This window comes from Nuphar pumila, chromosome 4, assembly GCF_984573655.1.
Source record: "Nuphar pumila chromosome 4, dmNupPumi1.hap1.1, whole genome shotgun sequence".
Taxonomy (NCBI): Eukaryota; Viridiplantae; Streptophyta; class Magnoliopsida; order Nymphaeales; family Nymphaeaceae; genus Nuphar; species Nuphar pumila.
In genome coordinates this window covers 9,897-24,369 of record NC_143252.1, presented here as the reverse complement: position 1 = coordinate 24,369, position 14,473 = coordinate 9,897, and the positions used below count along the sequence as shown (strand labels likewise).

Here is a 14,473-nt window from a genome sequence, read left to right as displayed (position 1 = left end):
GAAATGTTGGCAAATTTTTCTAGAACTATTGCAAAAGATCATTAAATGTTCGTAAAACTTGATGAAAATTTGTGAGAGTTTGTCAAAGATTTATAACAAGTACATAAAAGTTTGTGTAAAACACTAACAAAATTTAATGAAAGTTTGTGAAAGGCATTTACACTAATACATAAAAATTTGCAAGACTTGAAAATTTATTCTTACAAATTTACGAAATAAAAAAATCTATAAAAAGGTTATAAAAATCTAGAAAAATTAACAAAAAATTGTCAAAATTTTACAGAAACATCACGAAATTTAATAGATTTGTCAAATTTTGTGAAAGTTTTAGAAAGTGCATAAAATTTACAAACAATTGACAAAATTTCTGAAAATTTCTCAAATATCCGTAAGCTTGTAGATCTTAACAAAGATTTTTCAATTTTTGAATAAGTTTGTCAAATGCTTGCAAAAATTTGTGCCAATTTCTAGAAATTTTAATAAAATTCGTAAATAGTTCGCAAAAATTTGTGAAGCTTCATGAAGGTTGCAAAACATTGACAAAATTTTCCAAAACTTTTGCAATTTGTCAAAAATTTATAGAAATACACAAACATGAGTGAAATTTAATAGGTTTGTCAAATTTTGTGAAAGGTTTAGAAAGTGCATAAGTTTTTCAAACAATTGTCAAAATTTCAAAAAAAAAATAGCAAATATTCATAAAATTTTGTAGATTTTAATAAAGTTTTTTCAGTTTTTGAATAAGCTTCTGAAAACTTCCAAAAAATTGTGCCAATTTCTAGAAATTTTAATGAAATTCGTAAATAATTCGCAAAAAATTGTGAAACTTCATGAAGGTTGCAAAACATTGACAAAATTTTCTAAAATTGTTGCGATAGTTCACTAAATACTTGTAAAAAATTTGAAGTCGTAAAAGGTGTGAAATTCGTGAAATTCATGAAATTTTTGAAGCTTCTGAAGCGTTCACAAGTTGGCAAAAATCTAAAATATTTTAAATAACATGTTAAAATAAGTGGAGTTTGTAAAGGTTTTAAATACTGTCAAAAGCCAAAAAAATTTAAAACTTATATTGAATTGAAAGTTGTAAAATTTGTGAAATTCATAGAATTTGCAAATTTGCTTCAATGATTTAAAATTTATAAACTTTGTGAAAGGTAGGTAGTTTGCAAAAGTTAGAAACAATTTATGCATGTTCACAACAACTTGCAAAACTATGTGAAGAGTTTTTGAAAATTTCCTAAAAGGTTTTCAAAATTTCTAAATGTTATCAAAAGTTGTAAAACTTATAAAATTCATCAAATTCGCAAAATTCATCAAAAGTTTTAAAAAATCTGTAAATGTTTGTGAAAGGTAAAATTTTCAAAGGTTTCAAAAAAACTAGAAATGTTTAGAAAGCTCACAAAGAACTTATTAAATTTGTAAATCTCTTAAAACGTGTAAAAATTGGTCAAAATTTGGAAACAAATTTATATTTGTGAAAGTTTGTAAAGTTTGTAAAGTTTGAAAATTTTCAAAATAGAGCGCAAAAGTTTTTCAAATAATTTATCAGAAACAGTGAAATAAAATATTTCATTGGAAAATATATTAAATTAGTATAATTTCTGAAAAAGTTGTGAAATTTTTAAAGTTCGTGATGTGTTTTAATGTTTGCACAAGCTCTAAAGAGTTTTAATTTTTAATAGGGCTTGGAACTAAGGTTTTCACATTTTTTATCAAAAAAACTGAAACATTGTATACGCTTAACGCTCTAGGAGTAGGTACTTAAACAACACTGCTCGTGAAGATCATAAAAGTCCACAAAATTTAGAATCATGAAACTAAAGTTTCATGAAATAATAAAAGTCGACAAAATCTCATCAAAAATTATAAAATTTGTTCCCCGAAAATTTTGTAACATTAGTAATGAAATCTTTGAAAAATTCATGATTACCATGCACAACACTAGGAAAACCATTACAAGACGAAGTTAACAGATCTTAATCTGTGCATTTTACTTCACATCAATTAACTGATTAGGCACTCTTGTGCTCAGATTTCCTAATCACTTTCTATTTTTGTCTCTTGACCATAAAAATTGCAGTTTATTAACATCATGTAGGAAAAAGGTTATAACATCGTTGTGAATTATGTAAAATATTTCAGTATCAATAATTAGTGGAACCACAAAACTATCAAAATAGAACTTCTGAAAGTTTCAAAAATTTGCCCATGTCTTCTCAATTTCTCTTGTTGAGGGCAATACACACTAAAAAGAACAACCTCTTCAATCAATATCATTAGCTACATAAAGACCACTATACAACTAGCAACTAATAAATAAATAATTGCACTACATTTAAACTCTGATTTTTCCATGTAGAAACCAATGATGGTGCACTGAAAAATCTTCTTGCTAGCACTAGCATCAAAAGAGAGAGCACCAAAATTTGTATCATACCATTTCAATCTCCTCCGTACACGCCCAAACAAACACCAGATTTTATGACACTTAATCTCAGTTTGGGTGTTTTTCCCCTGTATTTCTGTCACACCCTAAGAGTGCAATAGAAAAAGGGATTGCATGATGGGGCGTCTTGAGACACCCTTAATAAAGTTTTCAATATCACAATAATAGATATCATTTACATAATTATAACATTCATCCCATCACTAAAACGGTTACCAAAACTATTATACTTTTTGTTGCTAAGATGTTAAAATGGTTCTTTCTGACTTCTTTATCTTCCACCTTAACAATGTAAATTTGCGAAAATTCTTCATAATATTCCCAAAAGCTCATAAAAATGTGCAGTTTATAGATTTTGTCAAAAGTTGATAAAAGTTAAAAATCTTGTCTAGAATTGCAAACTTTGATAAAGTTAATGAAAGGTTACAAAGTTTTCCAAAAGTTTAAAAATAGTTTAAAATTTTTTACAAAAGCTCACAAAAAATTAGTGAAAATTGTCAAATTTGTGAAAAAATGTAAAATTGAATAAGTTTACTAAAAATGCAATATTTATGAAATTAATAAAAAAATCGAATTTTGCTAAAGGTTCTAAAGTTTGCGAAAAATCAACATAATTTAAAAATGTTCAGAAAGTCCCCTAAAAACTTGTAAAAATTGTGAAAAGTTGAAAGTTCAGAATTGGCAAAAAAAAATCTAACATAAACTCTAAAAATGTTCCTGAAAGTTGATAATAAAATTTTGAACGTCAAAGTTTGTTAAAAGTTGTAATTACAATTTTGTCATCAGTTCTAAACGTTGTGAAAATTTACCAAAAGTTGCAAAACTTTTACAATTTGCAATAGTTCAAAAACATTTAAAAAGTGCAAGAAAATTTTGTGAAATTTGTCAAAAATTGTAAATCTATAAAAGATGGTAAGGTTTTGAAAGGTAAAATTCACAAAATTTTGAAATAGCCTATAAACATTCCAAAAGTCTAGTTAAGAGTCTCTAAAATTCATAAAATTTCTCAAAAGTTGTAAAATTTGGTTGTAAAGTTTGCAAATTTATCATATAGTTTACAAAACTTTATAAATGCTCACAAAAATTGTGAAATTTGTAAAATTCAATCAAACGTATAAAAATACAACATAAATTTGACAAAACTTGTAAAATTTGTAAAGATTGTAAAAGTATGGAATAATTTGAAAATGTTCACAAAAGTTTTTGGAACTTTTAAGATGCGTCAAAATTTGTAAAGTTTGTGAAACACTGTAAAATTTCAAAAATCGATCAGATTTTTTAAATTTGTAAAACTAGTCAAAAACTGTAAAATTTGTAAAATTTGTAAGTTTGCAAAAGTTCAAAATAATATATCGAAAATGTTCACAAAGGCTCACTAGAAGTTTACGAAATTTGAAATAGTTTCAAATCTTCACAAAAGTTTATGAAAAAATTGTGAAATTCAAATAATCTGCCTGAAGTTTTCAAAAGCAGATAAATGTTGTAAAAAATGTCAAATGCTGCAAAAGTTTCCAATTGATAAAAAATTGAAATTTTTTTAATAAAGATTTGGAAAGTTTGGGGAAGTTTGTGAAACTTTATGAAGGCATGTGAATGTTTGTCAAAGGCAAACTTTCTGAAACCTTATGAAGGTATGTGAATGTTTGTCAAAGGCTTATAAAAAAATAATAAAATTTTCAAAGCATTAAAAAAAATTGTAAAAGTTATGCACAAATTTTGTAAAATTTTGTGAAAGAGTATGCAAAAGTTTTATGAAAGTTTACAAAAGAAAAACTGTAAAAATTATGCACAATTTTTGAAATTTTCATTGATATTTAGAAATAGTTTGCAAAATTATGTAAAACTTCAAATAAATTGCAAAGCATTGACCAAATTTTCTAAAACTTAATAAATACTTGAAAAAGCTTGTGAAAGCCTTGGAAGAAGTACATTAAAATTTTACAAAGTATTGATATACCATTTTGTGGGAGGATGGAAAAATTGTCTAAAACTTTTGAAAAAGTTCATAAATGTTTGGGAAACTTCATAAAAGGTTGTAAGGTTGTGAACGTTTATCAAAAATCAACAAGTATATAAATTTGACAAATTTTGTGCAAGATTTGCTTAACTTCAAAAAGAATTGACAAACTTTAGGAAGGTTTGTGAAAGGTTTACAAAAAGTACATAAAGACTTATGAAACTTTAGGAAGATTTTCTAGTTTATTCAAAGTTGGTAAAATATTTTGAAACTTATTAAAGTTTGTGCAAGTGTTTCTAGAAGGTTTATCAAAGGCACATAAGAATTTGCACAACATTGGCAAAATGTTATGAATATTCTAAAGATTGTAAAGTTTTTAAAGGATATTTACATAAAAATTTGCAAGACATTAGGAAAGTTGCCTAAAAATTTTGCAAAAACTTACTAATGAAAAAAAATTCTAAGAATTTTACAAAAATGAACAAATGTATGAAAAGTATGTAAAATTTGAAAAAAAACACACAGTCAAAAAATTGAATAATATTGCAAAAGTTCCTAACAGTTTGTTAAAATATGTGAAACATTTATAAAACGTATATTAAATTTTCAAAATAATTGACAAAAATTTGTGAGAATACAACAACTACGCCTTCATCCCAAAACAATTGGGGTCGGCGATATGAACCAACAAAGAAAATCATTTTGGGTCTTCCACATGAATCCTTCTCCTCCATTCATTTCTATCCAATGCCATGTCCTCGGCGAGGTTCAAAGCATTCATATCCTTTCCTATCACCTCCATCCATGTCTTCCTAGGCCTACCCCGACCTCTTGTAACTAATATATTTTCCCATTTCTCCGTCCTTCTAACTGGAGCATCATTAGGCCTTCGTAGAATATGTTCAAACCACTGTAAACGATTCTCTCTCATCTTATTTTCAATGGGTGCAACGCCTACCTTCTTACGTATCTCCTTATTCTGAATCTTATCTTTTATTGTATTTCCACACATCATCTCTGCATACGCATCTCAGCTACACTCATTTTTTTAATATGATGTCTCTTGGCAGCCCAACATTCCGTACCATATAGTAAAGTGGGCCTAATAGTCGTCCTATAAAACTTTCCCTTCAACCGCAATCGCATTCTACGATCGCAACTCTTCCATTTCATCCACCCAACCTTTATCCTATGATTTACATCTCCATCAATTTCTCCATACTTTTGAATAATAGATCCCAAATATTTGAAATAATCATTCACAATTGGAAATATTACATTGCAAAAAAATCCATGCTATTGACATTCACTTGTCAAATAATCACAATTTCAATAAAGATTAACTAGTTACACATCATTGAATTATTTAATTATTATCAATTATAGACCTTGCTCTGGCCAATAAGATCTCTTCTGCTGTGTGCAGGGATAGGTTGAATCTGATTCTCAGTGAGTACTTTCCAGTCTGGAAATGTATTGAACTGAGGAGCCTTTTCGGCTAATTCTAGTTGGATTTTCTATTTGCCAAGAAAGGAATCTCAGCCTTCTGTTCTACCCCATCCCTTCTGTTCATCACTTGTTTATTATTGAATAGAGAACGGGAAGTAGATCAAGCCACAGGCAAAGTCTGTCCACTTTCCCTTGCACCGCCGCATAAAACCCCGAGAAAGATATCATTTACAGATAATGGAATACAAAATTGCTTTCTTCACTATTTTCTCCCCAAAAATAGAGAGAGAGAGAGAGAAGTTGTAAGCCACAAATTCTTTAAGTTCTGTACAAAGAAACAACTTAACTTAAAGAAACAACTTTTTTGAACCAGCTTAGTCTTCCGGAAAAAAAATGATCAAGTATTAAAATCCGTAAAGTTTTTGTTAAAGTTTGTGACTTGTAAAATTTGCAAAAGTTTCAAAATGTTTGAAAATTTATTCAGAAGTTGAAAATTTGTAAATAATTGTGACATTTGTCAAAAACCATAAAATTATGATAGAAGAAAATTTTGTAATGTATATGACAATTCACAATTGAAAAGAAAAACTCATCAAAACTTTGAAATAGTTTAAAAATTGTTTCCAAATGCTTAAAAAATATCTGTGAAATTTACAAAATTTATAAAATTACTCTAAAATTTTGAAACACCGTAAAATTTGAAAATTTTCTAAATAATCATAAAATTTGCCAAAAGCTCTAAAATAAGTGGAGTTTGTAAAGGTTTTAAATACTGTCAAAAGCCAAAAAAAATTAAAACTTATATTGAATTGAAAGTTGTAAAATTTGTGAAATTCATAGAATTTGCAAATTTGCTTCAATGATTTAAAATTTATAAGCTTTGTGAAAGGTAGGTAGTTTGCAAAAGTTAGGAACAATTTATGCATGTTCACAACAACTTGCAAAACTATGTGAAGAGTTTTTGAAAATTTCCTAAAAGGTTTTCAAAATTTCTAAATGTTATCAAAAGTTGTAAAACTTATAAAATTCATCAAATTCGCAAAATTCATCAAAAGTTTTAAAAAATCTGTAAATGTTTGTGAAAGGTAAAATTTTCAAAGGTTTCAAAAAAACTAGAAATGTTTAGAAAGCTCACAAAGAACTTATTAAATTTGTAAATTTCTTAAAACGTGTAAAAATTGGTCAAAATTTGGAAACAAATTTATATTTGTGAAAGTTTGTAAAGTTTGAAAATTTTCAAAATAGTGCTCAAAAGTTTTTCAAATAATTTATCAGAAACAGTGAAATAAATTATTTCATTGGAAAATATATTAAATTAGTATAATTTCTGAAAAAGTTGTGAAATTTTTAAAGTTCGTGATGTGTTTTAATGTTTGCACAAGCTCTAAAGAGCTCACAAAAAACTTGTAAAATTTGCAAAAAATGTCAAAAGTTAAACAATTTCTGAAATTTATAAAATTTCAAACACTATCAAAAGTTGGTTGTAATATGTTGTAGAATTTGCAAAACTGTCAAATAATTAAGAAATGTTCATAAAACCTCAAAAAGTTTGTAACATTGCAAAATAGATCAAATTTTGCTAAATTTTTTGAAATATTGTAAAATTTTGAAAATTTGTAAATAATTGTAAAATTTGGGGAACTTGTTGAACCAATAAAATTTGTCAAAAGCTCTAAGTTCCAAAATTTTGAACTTTAAACAATTTAAAGATATTACCAAAATTAGTGAACCAACCTTTTTTAAAAATTAGAAAATTTATGAAACTGAAGTAATTTTCAAAAAAAGTTATGAAATTTATAAAGTACATGAAAGGCTGTAATGTTTGCAAAAGCTCTAAAAAAGTCATAAAAAACTTGTGACATTAGTAAAATTTGTCAAAACTTGTAAAATTTATAAAATTTGCCAAAAGTTAAAAAAATATATAAAATTTATGCAAATATACAAATTCCATCCTTTTAGTATTGGCTTATTCAAAAAAACCTTGTTCTTTGGAAGAGCCGTGAAAAAAATTCAACAAAAGACAAACAAATCCACTAAGGGGGCTTCTTTGGATTTCCCTAATTTGGAGTTCTTCGAAGGAAAAAGACACTAATTTGATCTTTTAAGACAAAAATGTAAGACTGGTGCCAACAGTTCATCACGGAAATAAGGACTCACTGAGCCCGGGATCACTAAGGAGTCTTTAAAAAATTTACGAAAAGAAATATCAGAAGCTGCAAAACTTCTGAAGTTCATAGAAGCTGCAAAACTTCTGAAGTTCATAGAATCTGCAAATTCTTTTCAAAGTTTTAAAATTGTAGAATTTGTGAAATGATGTAAAGTTCGTAAAATTTTCAAAACTTGTTATTCAAAATTTGTGAAGTTTGTAAAGAGTTGTAATGCAAAAATTTAAACATTTTAGGGTTGTAATTTTTTTCAAAAGTTGTCAAATTTGTAATTTGTTCCTAAAGTTTGAAAAAAGTTTAAAATGTTTACAAAAAGTTTGAATAGCTAAGAAATGTTTACAAAAACTCAAAAGAATTGTAAAATTTGTAAAAAAATGTAAAACATAAAAACTTTGTCACTAGTCATGAAATTTGTTAACTTAGTAACATTGATCAGAAGTTCTAAAAATTGTGAAATTTGAACGTTGTGACTTTTCCAAAGTTTGAAATAGTTTAGAAGAAACTAACAAAAATATGACACATTGCGTAAAATTAGTAAAAATCTGTCAAAAATTGAAATGTTTTTAAGATTTCAAAAGTTATCAAACTTGTGAAATTCATACAATTTGCAAAATCAATCAAAAGTTTTAAAATTTTATAATGTTTGTCAAAAGCAGTATTTGCAAAAGTTTATAATGGTTTAAAAATGTCCAAAATAACTCAAGAAAAAATTTGTAAAAAAATGCATAAAACTTTTTCAAAATTTATAAAATTTGTGAAATATATAAAAACTTTTTCAAATTTTATAAAATTGAACAAATTTGCAAAATTATAACATCATTTTTAAAGTTTGTGAAATTTATAAAATAGTTTACAATATTTGCGAAAATTTTGTAAAGTCTGTCAAAGTCTGTGTTGTTAAAAGCGCTAGGCATTGCCTAGGCAAGTACTTGTATATACACTAAGAAATACCTGTATATATATAGACACACACACACATAAAATACACTCAGAAATATGTGTATGTATATCATTGTCACAAATATCGTTCTTGGGTTTTTATCGGCAAGGTTTTTATCGGGTATTATTCGGAAAGTTTGTTTTTCTCGGAAAAATCTCAGGAAAATATCAGGGATTCAAAAAATTAGAAAATATATAAAAATAATAATAGAAATTTTGTAAAAGTATGAGTTTTCTACAAATTTTCTTACAAAAACATTGATAAAAATTTAAATAGTTATTAAAATGTTAAAAGAAACCAAAAAAAGTTCAAAATGTATTAAAAAGGCTTTTTTTAATTCACCGAAAATATCGCAATAATAACACACAATAAAAACGTGATATTTTCAAAATGACGATATTTTGTAAATATTGTCTTTTTCTTCTTCTTTTTTGCTTTACCTGTTTTTACCATTTTTAACGTGATATTTTGAAAATATTGCTGATATCCGTGACAATCTATGTCACATGGGTGCGGGTGCAGGTACGGGCGCAGGTGCGGGGATTCGGCACTTCCAAAAAAACCGGGTGCGGCAGGGGCAAAAATGTAATATATATAAGGGGGTTGGGGGTTCACCCGACGCAGGTTTTTTCAAATTTCATTTTATATACAGCTGCACGCACCCATCTCATCAGGAGAACAGTGAATACTAATAGCCAGCAAGGCTACCACCATCATTGTCATTTATTATGGAGAGAGAAAATCCTTTACGAAAAAGAAGGATCAGCAAGGCTACCACCATCATTATCATTTATTATGGAGAGAGAAAATCCTTTACGAAAAAGAAGGATTAGGAGCAGCAGCTGCTGTCAACTGTTGTCTATCATTTATTATGGAGAGAGAAAATCCTTTACGAAAAAAGAAGGATTAGGAGCAGCAGTTGCTGTGAGCTGCAGCAGCTGCTGTCAGCAGAATTTTTTTTTTAAAAAAAAAAATTCGTAGCCCATTTCATAGGGCAATTTTTAAAAAAAAAATCCAAAAAAAAAATGGACCTAAATGATCCTGGGTGCGATCAACGCACCCAGGATCGGGTTGACCGCACCTGCACCCGCGTCGAGTCGACGCGAGTGCGGCACCCTGCTAGCCGAATCCCTGTGACATAGGTGACAGTGATGTATATATATGTACACACACAGGACAGAGAAGTATATAGGTATCACGTATGTATATATATATATATATATATTGAGAAGTACCTCTCTCTCTCTCTCTCTCTCTCTCTCTCTCTATATATATATATATATATATATATATATATATATATAGGCCTTCGATTCTGCCGCCCAAGGGCTGGACGCCAGCTGCCCTGCCAGTTTTTTGAGATCCAACGGTACGGATGGATAGATTAGATCCAAATCTATGGATCTGGAAAAAAAATCGCTGAAAACGGACCTCTAGATCAAATTTTATAAAGATTGAAATTCAACACCTTTATCACCTTCGAAAATAGGGGGGCGTATTTTGGGTTCCCAACATCGGATTTCGACGATTTTTTTTTTAAATTCACAGATTTGGGCCATTCGACCACATCTATGTGGTCAGCGCCCCAAAAAAAACACCGGCCGCCGACCGAAATGGCCGGGCAGCCGACTGGACGGGCATTCCTAAGAATCCTATATATATATAAGCTAATCCACCTTCTTCATTGTAAAACCTAATATATTAGCTAGATATATTTCCACCAGAAAGAAATACCAGATTAGAGGGAAATGGATGCAACATTTTATCAGAAAGCCAATTGGAATTTAGTAGGAAACTATATGGTGTTCAGTGCACTTTTTGAAACCTAGCAATTTAATGCATCCACGAAATCAATATAAGCTCTTTCAAAATGTGATTCTTGTCGGTACCCATATTCATGTAAGTCGTAACAAGTATAAACTCTATGATTCATGTTAACGCATCTAACAACCTGTAACCATTTTGAAGGTACTGTCGGTACTCATGTTCATGTAAGTAGTAACAAGTATAAACTCTACGATTCATGTTAACACATCTAACAACCTGTAACCATTTTGAAAGTACTGGCCTACTTTTACAGCAATAGCAGTTAGACAATAAGAATGAGCAAACTAATTACCTCAAACTAAGAGTAAATCTTAAACCACTTGACAAGCTTATATAGTATTGAACACAATTATGAAACCAATAACCAGTGAACACAAGAAACGTGAACTTAAACAATACCTACTAACCTGTTTAAGTAGTTCCATTGCTCATCCAATGGTTTGTTTCTTGAAAGAATCTCCAAAGGACCAATTTCCAATAATCTCAAAGAATGTATGATGATATCATCTTTGCCCACATCATCAAGGTCATTGTGTTTCCCACCAGCATGCGTGCACTTTTGGGTGTCGCAGGCACAGTTTGCTTTACTCAATGAACTGTTAGGATGAACAATTCAAGAAAGATTCCTCCGGTTCATGCCTGAAAGAAAAAGGTCACTCAGTTTAGGGTGTGATTCATTCTTGAAATGCAATTACCTGTGAAATACTCTTGATCAACGAAAAGATGAATAAACAACCCCAATGACTTTTAAGACCTACAAATGCATTGCAAGTATTCAACAATACAACTACATAAACTGACTAGATATAGAATAATGTCATAGACTACATAAGTTCAGTAGATATTTATGGAGCTAGCTAGGATCCAAATATCACATTTAAATCTGGTCATCTCTTCATACCCAAAGAGGTTAGCGCAGTGGGAGCGGTTTGTGGCTGTTTGGCGGGCAGTAGCAATTAGATTTTCATGGGTGACAACTCCTTGTGCAAGCCAAGTATGGTGTATCTCTTGAGGTTGGGAAGGTTGTCCAAGAGGTTTTACCGCTCAAGAGTCAAGACTGGGTTTCCTTTCGATAGCATTGGAAAAAAAATCTGGTAATCTTTTCTTGGTATCGCCTGGTGCTATTTTAACAAACTAGACTAGTTGAAGGATGAAGCAAATACTTTGTTCCCAATTTGCAGATGCAAATATGAAATTAACTTAAAAGTCTCGCTCCCTTGGTCTCATCTGGTGTCATTTTAACAAACTAGACTAGTTGAAGGATGAAACAAATACTTAGTTCCCAATTGGCAGGTGCAAGTATGAAACTAACTTAAAAGTCTCGCTCCCATAGGATCTGTTTACGTACGGATCAATTTCCAACTAAACATTTTATCTAATTCAAATCAAGAACAGAAACATCAAATTCTGGATTCAGATTTGGACTTTCATCCTCCAATCCGTGTCACCCCTCCAAGACTACCTAAACTTGCTTCATGTGAAAACTTCTGCTTCCTGCAACTTTCTAATAGTCAAGTAGTCAATTTTCAACATGCTTTCTAAAAAGAGCCAAAGTCTATAACATTGATAACATAAGAGTTTCTATTTCGCCCAATTCTATAACATTGTAAAATGATCGATAATCCAAATCCCTAAAACCATCAGAAACGAGACAAATTCTATGTACGGTAAAAAATCTTCCCGAGTTTATAAACAATCGCCAAGATCGAATGATGAACAACACTCAAAAAATCCCAAAGATCGGAAGAAAGATGATCTTCAAGAAACCCCAAAGATCCGAAAGAATGATCATCTTCAAGAAACCCAAAGATCGGAAGAAAGATAATGAGAACCCGTTTACAAAGAATCCAAAACCTCGCATCTAAAAAACACTGTGATCAATTTCAGACGAGAGAAGAACCAAAAAAGGAAAGGAAATAACACGAGAACCCCAAATTCTCGGGAGAAAACCCTAATACCTGTCGGAAGATCGTCGCATCAGAGCCAAGTGAGCTCGCCTTGATCCGCCGCTACGCACCTCCCGCTGTCGCTCTCAACACAAGTCATCGCCGAAACTCGGGGTGGTTTTGCCCATGCTCATTGAGATCGTCTTCTTCCGCCATCCATTAACCGCCGGGATCCTCGACCGGGTGCCGCATGCGCATTCCACCTCGGGAGCCGTCATCGACCTCTGCCGGAGCTTGATCGAACACCGACTCGACGCCTTCGCCATCTGCCGCACTTGTCCGACCTCGGCCTTCCGCCATCACCATCGTAATGATACAAGAGAGGTGATTGGAACCTTTGGACGTCCCCCGCCTCTTCTCCATCGATCGGTGTTCAAAGAGAGAGAGAGAGTTGGGCCGTGCTTTCGAGTACTCGGCCCGTATGGGCCTTAGTTTTTCTCTTATACTCGAAAAAAATCGGGCCTAACCCGGCCCGGTATATATATATATATATATATGGGCCGGGCGGGGCCGGGTCACGGGCTTCTTTCGGGGCAGCGTGTATAAAGGTAAACCAATAATTTAGTAAAAAGTATTTTAAGTTTATCTAGTTTCCTATTTTCTTTTTTCTTTTTTTCTTTTTTCTTTTTTCTTTTTTCTTTTTCTTCTTCTTTTTTCATAGATTTTTTTCTCAAAAATGTACGGTCAGATATTTTCTGTTCATATTTTTTGTCATGGTTTAATTATTTATGATGTGCATTTAAGTAGGCTTGTTTTGGTATGATGAAATCAACAATGGTATATGTTGAATCAAGATTATATATATGAAATTAAAAAAATAGATTCAAATGGATCTAAGATAAAAAAATTCTTTTATGAAAATGAAATTGAACTTAATATGGTAGCAAATATCTTCTTGTCTATTGAAACATTCAAATGGAGCCAAAAAAATATCAAATTTTAATATGAGTTAATTATTATTTTAATTAAGCCAATTGGGCAGGTACCGGACAAAGAGTTCAGCTCGTGGCCCGTTTAGACCCGGGCCTAGCCCAGCCCATTTATAAATGGGCCGGGGCGGGCTTCGGCTTGAGCTTGATGGACCTCCCGTGCCCGTACAGGCTAGTAAATGGGTCGGCCCAGACTAAGGCCCAGGCATAGGTAAAACGGGTCGGATCTCACAATTGTTCATATTACTAAATTGATTCAAATGAAATTCAAAGTCAGAGGAGAAAAAATCAAGCCAAAGTTCGGATCTTTTCGGATTAAAAAAGTATACATAGAGGTCTTGAATATACCAATTCATGTCTTAGTTCAGATTATTTCGAATTAATACATTAGCGTTTTTAGGGTTTAGGGTTTAGGGTTTAGGTTTTAGAGGCGGGCTTTGGCTTGAGCTTGATGGAACTCTCGTGCCCATACAGGCTAGTAAATGGGTCGGCACAGACTAAGGCCCAGGCATAGGTAAAATGGGTCGGATCTCACAATTGTTCATATTACTAAATTGATTCAAATGAAATTCAAAGTCACACGAGAAAAAATCATGCCTAAGTTCGGATCTTTCCGGATTAAAAAAGGATACATATAGGTCTTCAATATACCAATTCATGCCTAAGTTTGGATTATTTTGAATAAAGACATTAGGGTTTTTAGGGTTTAGGGTTTAAGGTTTTTAGGGTTTAGGCTTTTTAGGGTTTAGGGTTTTTAGGGTTTAGGGTTTTTAGGGTTTAGGGTTTAGGGTTTAGGGTTTAGGGTTTAGGGTTT

At 31.0% G+C, this 14,473-nt stretch overlaps 1 long non-coding RNA gene across 1 annotated transcript in view; it reads right to left on the bottom strand.

The window, feature by feature from the left end:
- LOC149838995 (uncharacterized) overlaps window positions 1–13,113 on the bottom strand; it is a 61,330-nt gene extending 48,217 nt beyond the window's left edge. The window contains exons 1-2 of the long non-coding RNA XR_016431456.1: window positions 12,743–13,113; window positions 11,192–11,423 (exon numbers count right to left, since the gene is read on the bottom strand). This is a non-coding gene — a long non-coding RNA (uncharacterized LOC149838995). The remainder of the gene's footprint in view (window positions 1–11,191; window positions 11,424–12,742) is intronic.
- Between the last annotated feature and the right edge of the window lie 1,360 nt (window positions 13,114–14,473).